We start from the raw sequence: 13,424 nt of genomic DNA, 5'->3' as shown, positions 1-13,424 counted from the left end.
CCCCCCAAACCCCTCACCACCAGCCTAGCTGTGGCTGCCCTACCATTGGCTCCAGTAACCAGTCTAGGTGGCCTCTGCTCCTCCCAGCTCCAGAACTCTCTGGTACTGGAAGACCTGTGATCCTGCTGAACCATGGGTGTTGGTGGATAAGAGAATTCCAGCTTTTGATGTTTCAACCTGTCTGTGTTTTTGCAATGCAGGTATGTTCAATGCCAGGTCATTTGAACTTTCACTCAGAGACAACGAGTTCTGCTCAAACCCTGACTTTTGCTAAGTTTGCTTTATATTAATAGACCTTCACCACTACTTCAGTTGAGGCCTCAGAATCTTTCTTCTACTACAGCAAGTCTTGAGTAATCAGGTTATACATGGCAGTTTTCTGGAAACTTACACCATGGTCTGAGTAAAAGCTTGACTTCTTCTGGAATTAAAATTTTAACTCATTTATAAGATGGGTGTTGGGATTCAAAATTAAGAGAGAGGAAGGGATCACATCGGGAGACTGGACCAGTCACTCTGGTATCACTGTTTATTGTGCCAAAGTAGCTAAACTCATACAAGCTGTATCACCCATCCTCCTCCCCCCCGACCCAGAGGAACAAGCCCCAATGTTTGTTTTCATTTCCCCTTTATTATAAACATTAGTCCTCCCCACTACCCACATAGGCAATCCTGGTATTGATCATGGCTCAATAATTGCACTCTAGCTATCCTGCTAAATTCTTTGCCCTTGACTGTGGTTTATCACTGCCAGGATCTTTGCTGCTTTGTGTGGCTTGTTTTTAAGTAGTTGGCTATATTCTGTCAGTAGAACACCTGCATTATATAACTTCTGCCAGTAGTTTACCAGACACAATCAGGCCCCCATGTATTATTTTTGCACCTTGCAGTCTACCCAACAGAGCCAGGCCCTCCCAGAGGCTCGAAATGAATTCCCATGGCAACTTGGAGGAAGGTTGACAGTTCTTAGGAGCAAACTGTATTTGCATGAACATACCTCTTGTGCCCAGCTACCCAACAGATTGAGCAGTGTTGCTAAAAGAGAATAAACTTTGGCTAATGTTGGATTACAAAACACTTTAATATTGAATGCAGGCATAGTGAATTACTATTTCAACGTTCTTTATTGTGAATACAGGAAAGCAGGACTGTGCTTAACCTATTCTAAATGAGGGGTCACCTTCAGCTGAAAAGACCTCATTAAGCTGGGTGCTCAAATTCTGGAGCCCTGTTTAAGTAAGAGGGATGGGGAGAGGTGTTGCAGCCCGGAAGTGTGTAGACTCCTTAGGGCTCCCTGGGCTGATTTAACCTGCACCTCCCCACTGTTCAAAGAAAGTAGTAAATGGGATTCATTAGGATTGTTTTTGTTCTTTTTAAATGCTCTTTTTAATGTTAATGTTCTTTTTAAACAGAGCTGAATTCAGTTGCAGTGGGACTGTGTTTCTGCCCAGTCTGTTAAGAGGTGAAAATCATTAGCATCTGAAATGACTTAAGACAGGGCAGTGGTTCCGCCAAGCTCACAAAGTGCTGAACATCACTAGGGCTTCTCTGCAGAGGTAACAGCAGACAGGCAGGTGGAAGCAGAAGGTGACTCACTCATCTGGTGAGGCAGTGAGAAGCAGCAGCTAGCCTAAGCAAGTGCTTAGATGGTGGAGCAATCAAGGAGACTTCTTCCTGGGCTGGCAGGTGAACTCACATAGATGTGTCTCTGAACTCTGGGTCCTTTCAGACCAAGGACAATCATTGTCAATTGGGTATAGTGAGGAAGCAGAGGGGGGCATAGAAAAGACCTTTAGGTTGTAGAACTCAAGAACCTCAGGCAGAAAATACTGTCCCATGCACTCTGTCCTGCTTGGAATTCCGTGACTATGAATCCCACTTTTTTTTTCATTTTTCAGCAGGTTTTGTGTTATATTGATGGAAAGGTACCCCTAGACATGGAACCTGGACCCGTTGCTCCCTGCTCCACCTGGCAGAAGGGTTACATTTGTAATAGCTCACTAACAGCTTAAATCCAACTGGTGGATTGTTTGCTGCAACTGCTGCTCGTTAGTTATATTGTGTGTACTAAATCAAAGAATAAAATTAATTCCAAAATTGCTGTCAATACCTGTCAGGGCTTCCTTTATGTTGCCATTTCTACCTGTGTTTTACAGTTGTCCTTTTGCTGTAAAATGAGTTTAGTTTAACTTTTGCCTCATTCAACTGCCTCTGCCACTGTTCTATTTCCATCACTGTTGTTCATGTTTTTGGCCTGCTTTTTTTTTTACCTCCAGTAGGGTGAATTTCTTTAATTTTATGTTTATTTTTAGCTATCTCTTTTAAAGCAATGACCTCCAAGTTATTCCTGTTTAGCCATTTATTTTTGCCACCTGAGATTCTGTACTTAAGTCAAAACAGATGTTTAAAGTACTTTGATCTCTAAATTTGTAGATCTGACCCTAATTCCCTTTTCAGCTACTTGAAGCTGTATTTGTGTTTGTGTTGTTTGACTCATCATTTAAGGCTGCGTCTACACGTGCACGCTACTTCGAAGTAGCGGCAGTAACTTCGAAATAGCGCCCGTCACGTCTACACGTGTTGGGCGCTATTTCGAAGTTGAAATCGACGTTAGGCGGCGAGACGTCGAAGTCGCTAACCCCATGAGCGGATGGGAATAGCGCCCTACTTCGACGTTCAACATCGAAGTAGGGACGTGTAGACGATCCGCGTTCCGCAACATCGAAATAGCGGGGTCCTCCATGGCGGCCATCAGCTGGGGGGTTGAGAGATACTCTCTCTCCAGCCCTTGCGGGGCTCTGTGGTCACCGTGGGCAGCAGCCCTTAGCCCAGGGCTTCTGGCTGCTGCTGCTGCAGCTGGGGGTCCGTGCTGCATATACAGGGTCTGCAACTAGTTGTTGGCTCTGTGTATCTTGTGTTGTTTAGTGCAACTGTGTCTGGGAGGGGCCCTTTAAGGGAGCGACTTGCTGTTGAGTCCGCCCCGTGACCCTGTCTGCAGCTGTGCCTGGCTCCCTTATTTCGATGTGTGCTACTTTGGCGTGTAGACGTTCCCTCGCTGTGCCTATTTCGATGTTGGGCTGAGCAACGTCGAAGTTGAACATCGACGTTGCCAGCCCTGGAGGACGTGTAGACGTTATTCATCGAAATAGCCTATTTCGATGTCGCAACATCGAAATAAGCTATTTCGAAGTTGGGTGCACGTGTAGACGTAGCCTAAATGTTCTGCCGAATAATGTGGGCAGTTTTATTGCAACACTTTTCCCACTAATCTGTCCAAAATTCTGTTTCTGATATAATTTTTGCTCCTTCTCCAACCAATTCCTGCAACCTACTTCCATGTTTGAGTCTTTTTGCTCACTCCTTCACTCTTTCTATATGAAATTCCAGCTTCTCATCTTTAATTTGAAAGCTGAATGCACCTCCAAATTCTGTATCTCTGTTTGCAGTACTTCTTTGTCCTTTTTGATTCCACATATTCTTCTCCATCCTAAATACTCCCTTTTCCTGTTCTCTGCACTTGATTCCTTTATGCTTTTCTTGACACTTAGAAAACAATTTCCTATTTGTTAATTGCAAAACATCCTGCTTTCCCTCTTTAAGATAGTTTCTTAAATATCACTTATTTTACAGAAGTGTAAGTCAGTTTGCTGTTGATACACATGAACTTCTTGTATTGAAAGTATCAGGATATGTACCATATTTGTCTGAATTTGTTTAAAATATTTTCAGAAAAAGCCCCCTCTCCTTTTTTGGTTATTGGTTTTTGTTATTTATAAAGCACCATGTACAGCGAAAGTCTTTGACAAACAGTAAGTGATGAAAATAAGTATAAAGAAACAATATTTTTATTACTTTGAGAAATCCAGATTGTGTTCAGCTGCATATGAGAATGTGACCATGGAGAAGATTGTTTACTTTTATTGCCCCAAAGGAAACTTTTTACAGGTTCCTTTTGTAACTGTAAAATGGCTAAAATGAGCAGACAGAAAAAGTATAACTGGTGTCTTTAAGATAATTTATTGCCAAACTGTGCTGGTGACACCAGTCATTATAAGGTTTAATGCTTGTAATTGGCAAATGTGTTTGCTTCTCATACTTTATTCCAATTGACATCCAACATGTTGCTGTTGACAGCTTTTTAGCCAAGATGAATGCTCTCTGCCAGGAGCTATTACCACTTTACTGAGTTTGCAGTAGATGGATACATTATAGTAAAGTTTAGAGTTATTTTATTTTATTTTATTTTTATTTTATGTTTTGGATTTTTATTGCTCAGATATCTGGGTTCACTAGCCCTGAATTACAAGACTTTGACATTCATCAAAAATATCCTTCATTATTTGACAATATGACACTTGAGGGTTTAAGCTGTGCTCTGACAGAGAATTATTGAAATACTGAAATTCTACGTAATAAATATTATTCGTGCAAGGAGATGAAACTTTATAAATTAAATCAAAGAAGAAAAATAAAATATGTTTTACTAAAAAAACTACCACTAGACATTTTCTCCCTTGTAATAAAAAGATTACATTTTATCATCAGTCCTGTTACAGGAAGACAGTAAAAATTAATTGTATGAGTTCATGAAGACCATAAGAGACTTCCCAGAGACATAAAATAAACCTGAAGAAGTGGGTCTGTCCCATGAAAGCTCATCATCTAATAAATTATTTTGTTAGTCTTTAAAGTGGTACAGGACTGCTTTTTTTTGATAAAATAGTCTCTATTCCTACTGCAGTGACACCTTGTCAAGGCACAAATAGTGACCCATTGCTGATCATGAATTATAACATAATATACTTTAGTAGTAAAGATGAAATAATTGTAACTGTAATTAAATGTGAAGATTCCAGCAAGGTGTTTATATTTTGGTATTTTATTTATAATTAACATGCACAACAAAACTTTCAATGAGAAAAAAACTGTTTAGTTAATCATGCATGGGATCCTAAAGATTATTTTTAAGATTCATTAGAATATATTTTACCCATAAACAAAGAGGTTAAATTGGGTCTCACTGATGTCATTCATGACAGATTATTCAAATACACATATAAATTAAAACTAATACAAGCATAACATTAAAGTTACAACTTTGGTGTCTGATTCTGCAAACTCTTATGCATGTATACATGTAAACTGTCCAATAGGACTATTGGAAGATAATGTAGATATTGTGGGAACATACAAATGAGGCACAAGATATTTTAATTTACACCTCATTTGCATCTTCCACTCCACTCATTACCATGCCCCTTCCGGAAAGGGAGGACAAGCGTGGACAAGGCCCCTGTGTCCTTAGTCACTTGTTGCACTAATTTGTTGCTAAATAACATTGTTCCTTATTTTCATACTATCAAAATCATGTTCATACAACTGCTTAAACATTCATATTTAATTCTTTCAGTGAGAAAAGACAATTTATTAATGAAATTATTGTTAAACGGTACCAATTTTCCCTCCAATTTCAAAAAACTTCCTGCAAGTCATCTAGGCTGTTTGAGATTTATGACCAGAAACTTATAACAGCAGATATTTTAAAATAATAATCACATCTTAATTTTAAAAGCTCATTTTTGCTGTGAAGTACTTTTTAGCTAATTAGCAAGATATCTGAGTATATTTAGCTTTATATTCTTAATGCCGTCTTTAGTTAACCCTTTTCCACAAATTATTTTTTTTTTTCACTCATACACTAAATAACTGCATTTTTTATCAACGGGCAATGGAAATCTCTCTCCCTTGCTCTTAACTGCATGGAATAAAAATGAAAGTAAAGGTTTTATCTTTTTTTTATGCTAAGTACTATCTATTTTTTTTTTTACTGTAGTGTGAACTTTCCCTTCCGGGTATGTTTTATGTTTAAAATACCTTTTCTTTTTCATATTAGTCAGTGTCAGGGGACAGGCTTGCTCTATGTGCATTGTGTTGGCAGCAAGGGAACATACCCTAATGACTGTTAAGAAGGGATTATTACGATTGGCAAGTTCAGTTCAGACTCTAAAGAAAATATCAGACGTAGCCAAGTTAGTCTGTATCTTCAAAAACAACCAGAAGTCCTGTGGCACCTTATTAACTAGCAGATATTGTGGAGCATAAGCTTTAGTGGGCAAAGATCTGCTTCGTCATCTGACAAAGTGCGTCTTTGCCCATGAAAGCTTGTGCCCCACAATATCTTTTAGTCTATAGGGTGCCACAGGACTTCTGGTTGTTTTTATAGAAAATATTTTGAGATATACATGACCGGGGAAATATTTCTAAGTGATTAATCTCTATAACATGCAAACTGTGACTTTTGTAGGTCCAAAATAATATGCAGTACAAACAAAACAGGAAATCAGAATAATCAGCAGAATCTTCTTTTTTACTTACACTATTTTATTTAATAGACTCAGGGGTATCCATGCTAGTCGGTAGCTTGACAAATAACAAGCAGTCCTGTAGGACCTTAAAGATCAACAGATTTATTTTTTAGGTAATCAGCTTTTGTGGGTAAGACCCACTTTTTCAGATTTGGAGTAGACAGTGATAATCAGGATTTATATAGCAGAGAAGGGAAGAAGGGTGAGAAAGGAAGAAGGAAGGAAAAAAAGAGGTGCCGTGGTACCTAGCACTAATCGGACCAGTAAAAGAAGCAATTTAAGAGGGATGTGTGCCATTCCTGAGAATATCAGAGGTGGGAAAATTGCCCTTATAATAAGTAAGATAAGTGAGATCCATGCTAAGGCCTGATTTAAAGTTTGCAAATGAATTATAATTCAGGTGACTCCCTCTGTAATCTTGTGGTAAAATCCTTTTGGGGAAGCATGATTGCTTTTAAATCCTTTATTGGATGTCCAGAGAGGTTAAAGTGTTCCCCTACAGGTTTATGTGTATTCCAGTTCATGATGTTAGATTTGTGTCCATTGGTCCCTTGGTGCAGAGGCTGTTTGGTTTGCTCAATCTACATGACAGAGGGGAATTGCTGGCACATGATGGCATATATCACATTAGTGGATGTGCAGGTGTATGACCTCATGTGCATAGTTGTCTAGCAAACTGACAGTATTTTCATTGGTGTGAGAGGGTTCTTTTCCATCTCTGAAACTAAACAGCAGGCATTCATCAGCGTGCATCATCATCTGTGTTGTGCTCTTGCTGCACGTTGAGCTATCACAAAGGCCCCAGCTCTATCAGTTGGCTGCACAGAGACATTGCCTAGTCTTAAACCTGTTCAACGGGGTGACTGAAGATGGAGCGGGTCTAAACCAGGGGGACAGATTGTGCAATTGGCAACAAGGGTCTTGTTGGGAATTGTAGCAGTCATTGCTCTTGACAAAGTATTTCTGCCCTAACATCCTGGCTTGGAAGATGAGACCATTTGGGGCAATGCCATGGCAAGTTTGTGGCTGATAGTTTAAGGTCATTGTGCAAGGGCAGGATTGGGTTAGGACATACTTACACTGACTGAATAAGCATTGTACAGTGTACTTACACTGTTCTGTATTAAAATGTTATGTAATGGATTATCATGTAGGCAGCTATAGTATCCTGCTGGTCTGTTACTGATTTCTATTTTATATGTTACCTAGAGGTATTATTCAGTATGACTTTAGTGGCTGTGTTGAAAGCAGAATAAAACTGCAGTATATGATAAAGTTCTGAATTTTTCTCTTTCAGGGAAGAAAAAAATCTATAATAAAATCAGCATAAATGTCAGCATGTCAGGGTTAATATATATGGCTGTTGTTGTGGCACTTGCCCTCTCATTCAGAGTGTGTGAATAGGGTGGGCAGAAACAGGAAGCTTAGACTATCACCAGCAGACCTGTTTTTGATTTCCAGGAGCTAATTCCTTCAGTATTCGTACAGAAATTTTAGCCTGGCTGTGTGAAGTTACAAAAAATATTTAAGAGGTGACATCTCATGCAACATTTGGAATTAAGCTTGTTTCTTAACATAGTATCTTAACCAGTCTTATATTAACTTGAAGTAGGGGAGTGTTTTGCTTTTGTGATTTGGTTTTGTCTTAGAGTCCATTTTATTTTTTAGGGCATCTCTTTGTCTACATAGGTTAGAGCCTACATTATCTCAAGGTCTCTTTAAAATCAAGAACTGTGTGGATAGCACACATTCCATGTATTCATTTTAGAATGGTTGCAGTCACTTACAAAAGACATAATCCAATACGTGTCTGTAAGAAATCTATCACAGACCTCCTGTCAATTAGAGAATAGGTTGATTTTTTCTGGGGCTGTGGAGCTATACCAAGTATCTTTTCCCTCAACTTAGTGTGCTAGGCATGCAGAATCCTGCTCTCAAAGTGGTATTGTATACAGTAGTGCTTTGAGTTATGTGAGGATTGCCATCCCACACACCCTGGCCTAACATGAATTTCATGTAAGTCAAGGGGTGGCTTTTTTCCACAGTGGAACTCACATTCTGCATCTGGGGAAGCTGCAGGAGCACCTGGAGCTCCTTCTGAAAGGTAAGTCCTGGGTTGGGAGTGGCAGCTGGGGAGGGTTAACCCTGGCTGTGGGTTGGGGTGGTGGGAGAGGAACAGGGGGGTTAAGCCTGGGGTGGGTTAGGGCTGTAGGGGGGGCATAGGGGTGGAGTTGAGCCAGAGCAACGTGCATGCGGTGGGGGATGTTTGAACAGGGTGTGGGGGGCTTGAGCTCGAGCTATGCATGGGGTGGTTGAGCCAGAGCTGTGCTCAGGTGGTGAGCTGGGCCACAGGGGGTTTGAACTGGGGTGGGGATTTGAACAGGAGCTGTGTGTGGGGATTTGAACTGGAGTAGGGGGGAGGGATTGAGCCAGAGCCATGAGCAGGGGAGATGAGCCAGAGCCATGCTCAGGTAGTGAGCCAGCAGGCGGTCTGAACAGGGTCTCGGGGTGGGGTGGGGGGTTGGGGTTGGTGAGCCAGAGCTGGAGCTGCACATGGGGGTGGAAGGTGAGCTGGAGCCACGTGTGGGAGGTGAGCTGGGCTGGGGGGGATTGAACGGGGCTGCGAGGGTTGAGCTGGAGCCAAGCGTGTGGGTGGTGAGTGGGGTGGGGAAGTTGAGTTGGGGGAACGGGATTTTGAGTTGCGCTTAACTCATGTTAGTGCAAGTGAAGCACAAATCAAAATTGTGCATTCGAAGGGTTTACTGTACATTTGTGCTTCAGGTCACAATTTGCCTGTGATTTCTACCACAGTGAACATCTACACTAGGAACTAACTGCAAGTTAAGTTCAAAGTTAGGCACCACTTCGAAGTAGCCAACGGAGAGTCTACACATGTTTTTCCTAACTTCAAAGTTGACTTCGAAGTAAGGGAGCCCAACTTCAAAGTCCTTACTCCATTGCTGGGAATGGAGTAGTGCCCTGCTTTGAAGTAGGATGTGTGTAGTTGCTCAACTTCGAAGTCTGTTGCTTTGAAGTTGTACTTCGAAGTAAGCACTTGAAGTTATGGTTGTAGTGTAGACACAGCCACAGCGATTAAATAAGACGAATGCCACTGTATAGATATGCCATAACAGGATGGGGAAAGGGAAAGGAATGGGAAAGGGAAAATTGAATGTAGGGAGGAGGGTAGAGAAGACAACATAAGACATAATAGAAAAATATGGGCTACTAATGGAAATGGAGCTAGCTAACTCATTCATGGCCTTATGCATGTGGAACGTGTGTCAGGCAATATATAATATATATATTATTTCATAGTATTATATGATGTATGTATTACATATGAAAATTATACAAATATCATTCTCATGTTCTGTTATTGAAATTATATATGTATAATATAATACATACTGCAGCATGATTTTAGTTAGCCAGACAACCACTTATCATGTGTGGCGAAATTTCCTGCAATCCTATAAAATTTGTCTACAGTCTCCAGTTCTGAATCTCAGAGTTCTGTACTGTTGTTTAGCTGTAATTCATCCCTAAATACCTTCTAAGGGTCCAGTAAGCAGCAGAAGTGTTGGTAATGCTTCTAGACAATATGGACATCCCGTGGTCCAGCAAATTGTGTCATTTGGCACTCGACAGGTCCCAAGGGTCTCAGACAAGAGAGGTTCAGCTTGTACTACTGTTTGTCATCCTAATTTCAAACCTCAAATATGCTCCTTAAATGTGAACCATGCTTTGGTAGTAATGTAAATGTTTTGAGCAGTAGAGTGAAATCTATAGTTCATTTCTGAGGTTTTGCATGGAATATCTGAACCTTTGCATGTGAACACCTAAAATTTTATTCAGGAGATAAACAATTTCACACTTTCCTTTGCTAGAAAATATTGTAGATTTGTTCTTAGCTGTCATGACCCAGTAGGCATCCTTCAGTCTGCACAGACTATGGATCGCGCCCTTTAAAGTTTCAGCTGAGGACTTCATTTACAGCATCTATTGTGACTATGAAGACCCACACGAGAGTGACAGTCCTTGCTGCATCTCTTGCAGATGTGGTGGGTGTCTGGCAAGTCCTTAGTGTGCTTTCTGTGCGTTTGCTTCTCCTCTGCTAGCTGTCTGATCCTCATCTTGCCCTTCTGAAGGCCCTTGTGTAACCCCTGCCTCCATCTGCTGCGGTCGTCTGCCAGTTCTTCCCAGTTGTCCAGCTCGATGTCTACCTCTCTGAGGTCTCTCTTGCAGACATCTTTGTAGCACAACTGGGGGCGTCCGGGAGGTCTTTTGCCAGAGGCTAGCTCACCATACAGGATGTCTTTTGGAATCCTTCCATCATTCATCCTGTGGACGTGGCCAAGCCAGCGGAGTCGACGCTGCCTGAGGAGGGTGTGCGTGGTTGGGATTCCAGCTTGCTCGAGGACGGCGGTGTTGGTCACTCTGTCCTTCCATGATATTCCAAGGATGCGCCTGAGGCAGCGCAAGTGGAAGACGTTCAGCCTCTTTTCCTGGTGGGCATACAGGGTCCAAGTCTCGCTGCCATAAAGGAGGGTGCTGAGGATGCAGGCTCTGTAGACTTGCATTTTGGTGTGAGTGTACAGCTTGTTGTTATTCCACACTCTCTTGCTGAGTCTGGACAGAGTTGTGGCTGCTTTTCCGATCCTCCTATTTAGCTCAGTGTCCAATGACAGGGTGTCAGTGATGGTGGACCCGAGGTAAACGAACTCGTGGACGACTTCTAACGTATAGTTTTCAATGCTGATTGATGGGGATTCAGCAACATCCTGACCGAGTACGTTTGTCTTCTTTAGGCTGATGGTAAGCCCAAAGTCCTTGCACGCCTTGGAGAACTGATCCAGCAGTTTTTGAAGCTGGTCTTCTGTGTGAGGCACTACAGCAGCATTGTCTGCGAACAGCACGTCTCTGATGAGGACTTCTCTCACCTTAGACTTAGCTTTCAGCCTTGCAAGGTTAAACAGTTTCCCATCAGATCTTGTGTGCAGCAAGATGCCCTCTGTTGAAGATCCAAAGGCATGCTTCAGGAGGAGTGCAAAGAAGATCCCGAACAATGTCGGAGCAAGCACGCATCCTTGTTTGACGCCGCTCCTGATTCTGAAAGCATCCGATAATGCACCGTCATATTGGATGGTTCCTCTCATGTCTTTGTGGAACGACTGGATCATCTTGAGTAACCGTGGAGGACAGCCTATCTTGTGGAGCAGTTTGAACAGACCATCCCTGCTGACCAAGTCAAAGGCCTTTGTCAGGTCGATGAAGGCTATGTACAGTGGCTTTCTCTGCTCGCTGCACTTCTCCTGCAGCTGCCTTAGAGAGAAGACCATGTCAACGGTAGACCTCTCTGCGTGGAATCCGCACTGCGATTCGGGGTACACCCTCTCAACAATCTTCTGGAGTCTGCCAAGGATGATGCAAGTGAACAGTTTACCAGTGACGCTTAGGAGGGAGATTCCACGGTAGTTGTTGCAGTCGCTTCTGTCTCCTTTGTTCTTATACAACGTTACAATGTTAGTGTTGCGCATAACCTGTGGAACCTCACCCTCTTTCCAGCACAGGCACAGTAGCTCATGTAGGGGTTCCAGGAGTGTGTCCGGGGCACATTTGATTACCTCTGGTGGTATACCAACCTGACCAGGGGCCTTTCCTGCTGCAATGCTGTCGATGGCTTTCTTCAGTTCATCCACAGTCGGTTCTTGATCCAGTTTGTCCATTACTGGTAGGAGCTCGACAGCATCGAGGGCTGCGTCAACCGCAACGTTCTCGCGTGAGTACAGCTCGGAGTAGTGCTCAACCCAGCGCTTCATCTGTTTGGCTTTGTCAGCAATGACTTCACCAGATTTGGATTTCAGAGGTGCCATCTTGTTCTGGGTGGGTCCTAATGCCTTCCTCATACCCTTGTACATTCCTCTGAGATTACCACAGTCGGCACAGGTCTGGATGTTGCTGCATAGCTGGAGCCAGTGGTTGTTGGCACAGCGCCTGGCTGTCTGCTGTACTGTTCTTCTGGCCTCTCTAAGTGCTTCCTGGGTACTCTGGCTCGGTGAGTGTTTGTACTCCAGGAGTGCAGCACGCTTCTTTTCAATGACTGGAATCATCTCATCGGGGTTAGCTTCGAACCAGTCATTCGTGTTTCTAGCTCTTCTTCCAAACACTGACAAGGCCGTGTTGTAAACTGTATCCCTCAGATGTTGCCATTTGGATGTGGCATCGGCAACCCCAGGGCCGCTGTGCAGATTTTCCTGGAGGGTCTCTCTGAACTTTTCAGATTTCTCCAAGTTTGCCGTCTTTCTGGCGTCAATCTGGGGCCTTCCAGCAAGTTTAGAGTGGTACAGCGTCTTAGGTCTCAGCTTGAGCTTGGAGCAAACTAGCGAGTGATCTGTATCACAGTCAGCACTATGATAGCTGCGTGTCAGAAGGACGTTTTTGAGGTTATTACGCCTAGTGATGACCACATCTAGTTGATGCCAGTGCTTCGAGCGTGGGTGTCTCCATGACACTCTGTGCTGTGGCTTCGTTTGGAAGAATGTGTTTGTGATGCAGAGATTGTGGTACGTGCACAGTTCAAGGAGATGCTGTCCATTGTCATTCATTTTTCCCACACCGAAGTGTCCTAAGCAGGAAGGCCATGAGGCCCAATCAGCTCCAACTCTTGCATTGAAGTCACCCAAGATGTACAGTTGTTCACGAGCAGGTATTTGCGCTACAGCAGCACTAAGCACATCATAGAACTTGTCTTTTACTTCTGGTGTGGCATACAGGGTTGGAGCATAAGCGCTGATCAGGTGGACGGGACTGGCGCAAGTTTGAAGCGTGATTGAAGAAGTCTTTCTGATCCTCCCATGACTAATTCCACCATTTGTAGAAGTGTGTTTCTGACAGCAAAGCCAACACCATGCTCTCTGGGTTCTTCTTGGGCTTTACCCTGCCAGAAAAAGGTGTAGTCCTTTTCCTTTAGAGATCCCGAATCTGCGAGCCGCGTCTCTTGCAGTGCATCGATATCAACTCTGAGCCTCTTCAGTTCCTCGTTGATGACAGCGGTCT

The sequence above is a fragment of the Carettochelys insculpta genome, chromosome 4 (genome assembly GCF_033958435.1).
Source record: "Carettochelys insculpta isolate YL-2023 chromosome 4, ASM3395843v1, whole genome shotgun sequence".
Taxonomy (NCBI): Eukaryota; Metazoa; Chordata; order Testudines; family Carettochelyidae; genus Carettochelys; species Carettochelys insculpta.
The sequence above is the reverse complement of the archived record's forward strand: the minus strand, read 5'-3'. Positions refer to the sequence as shown.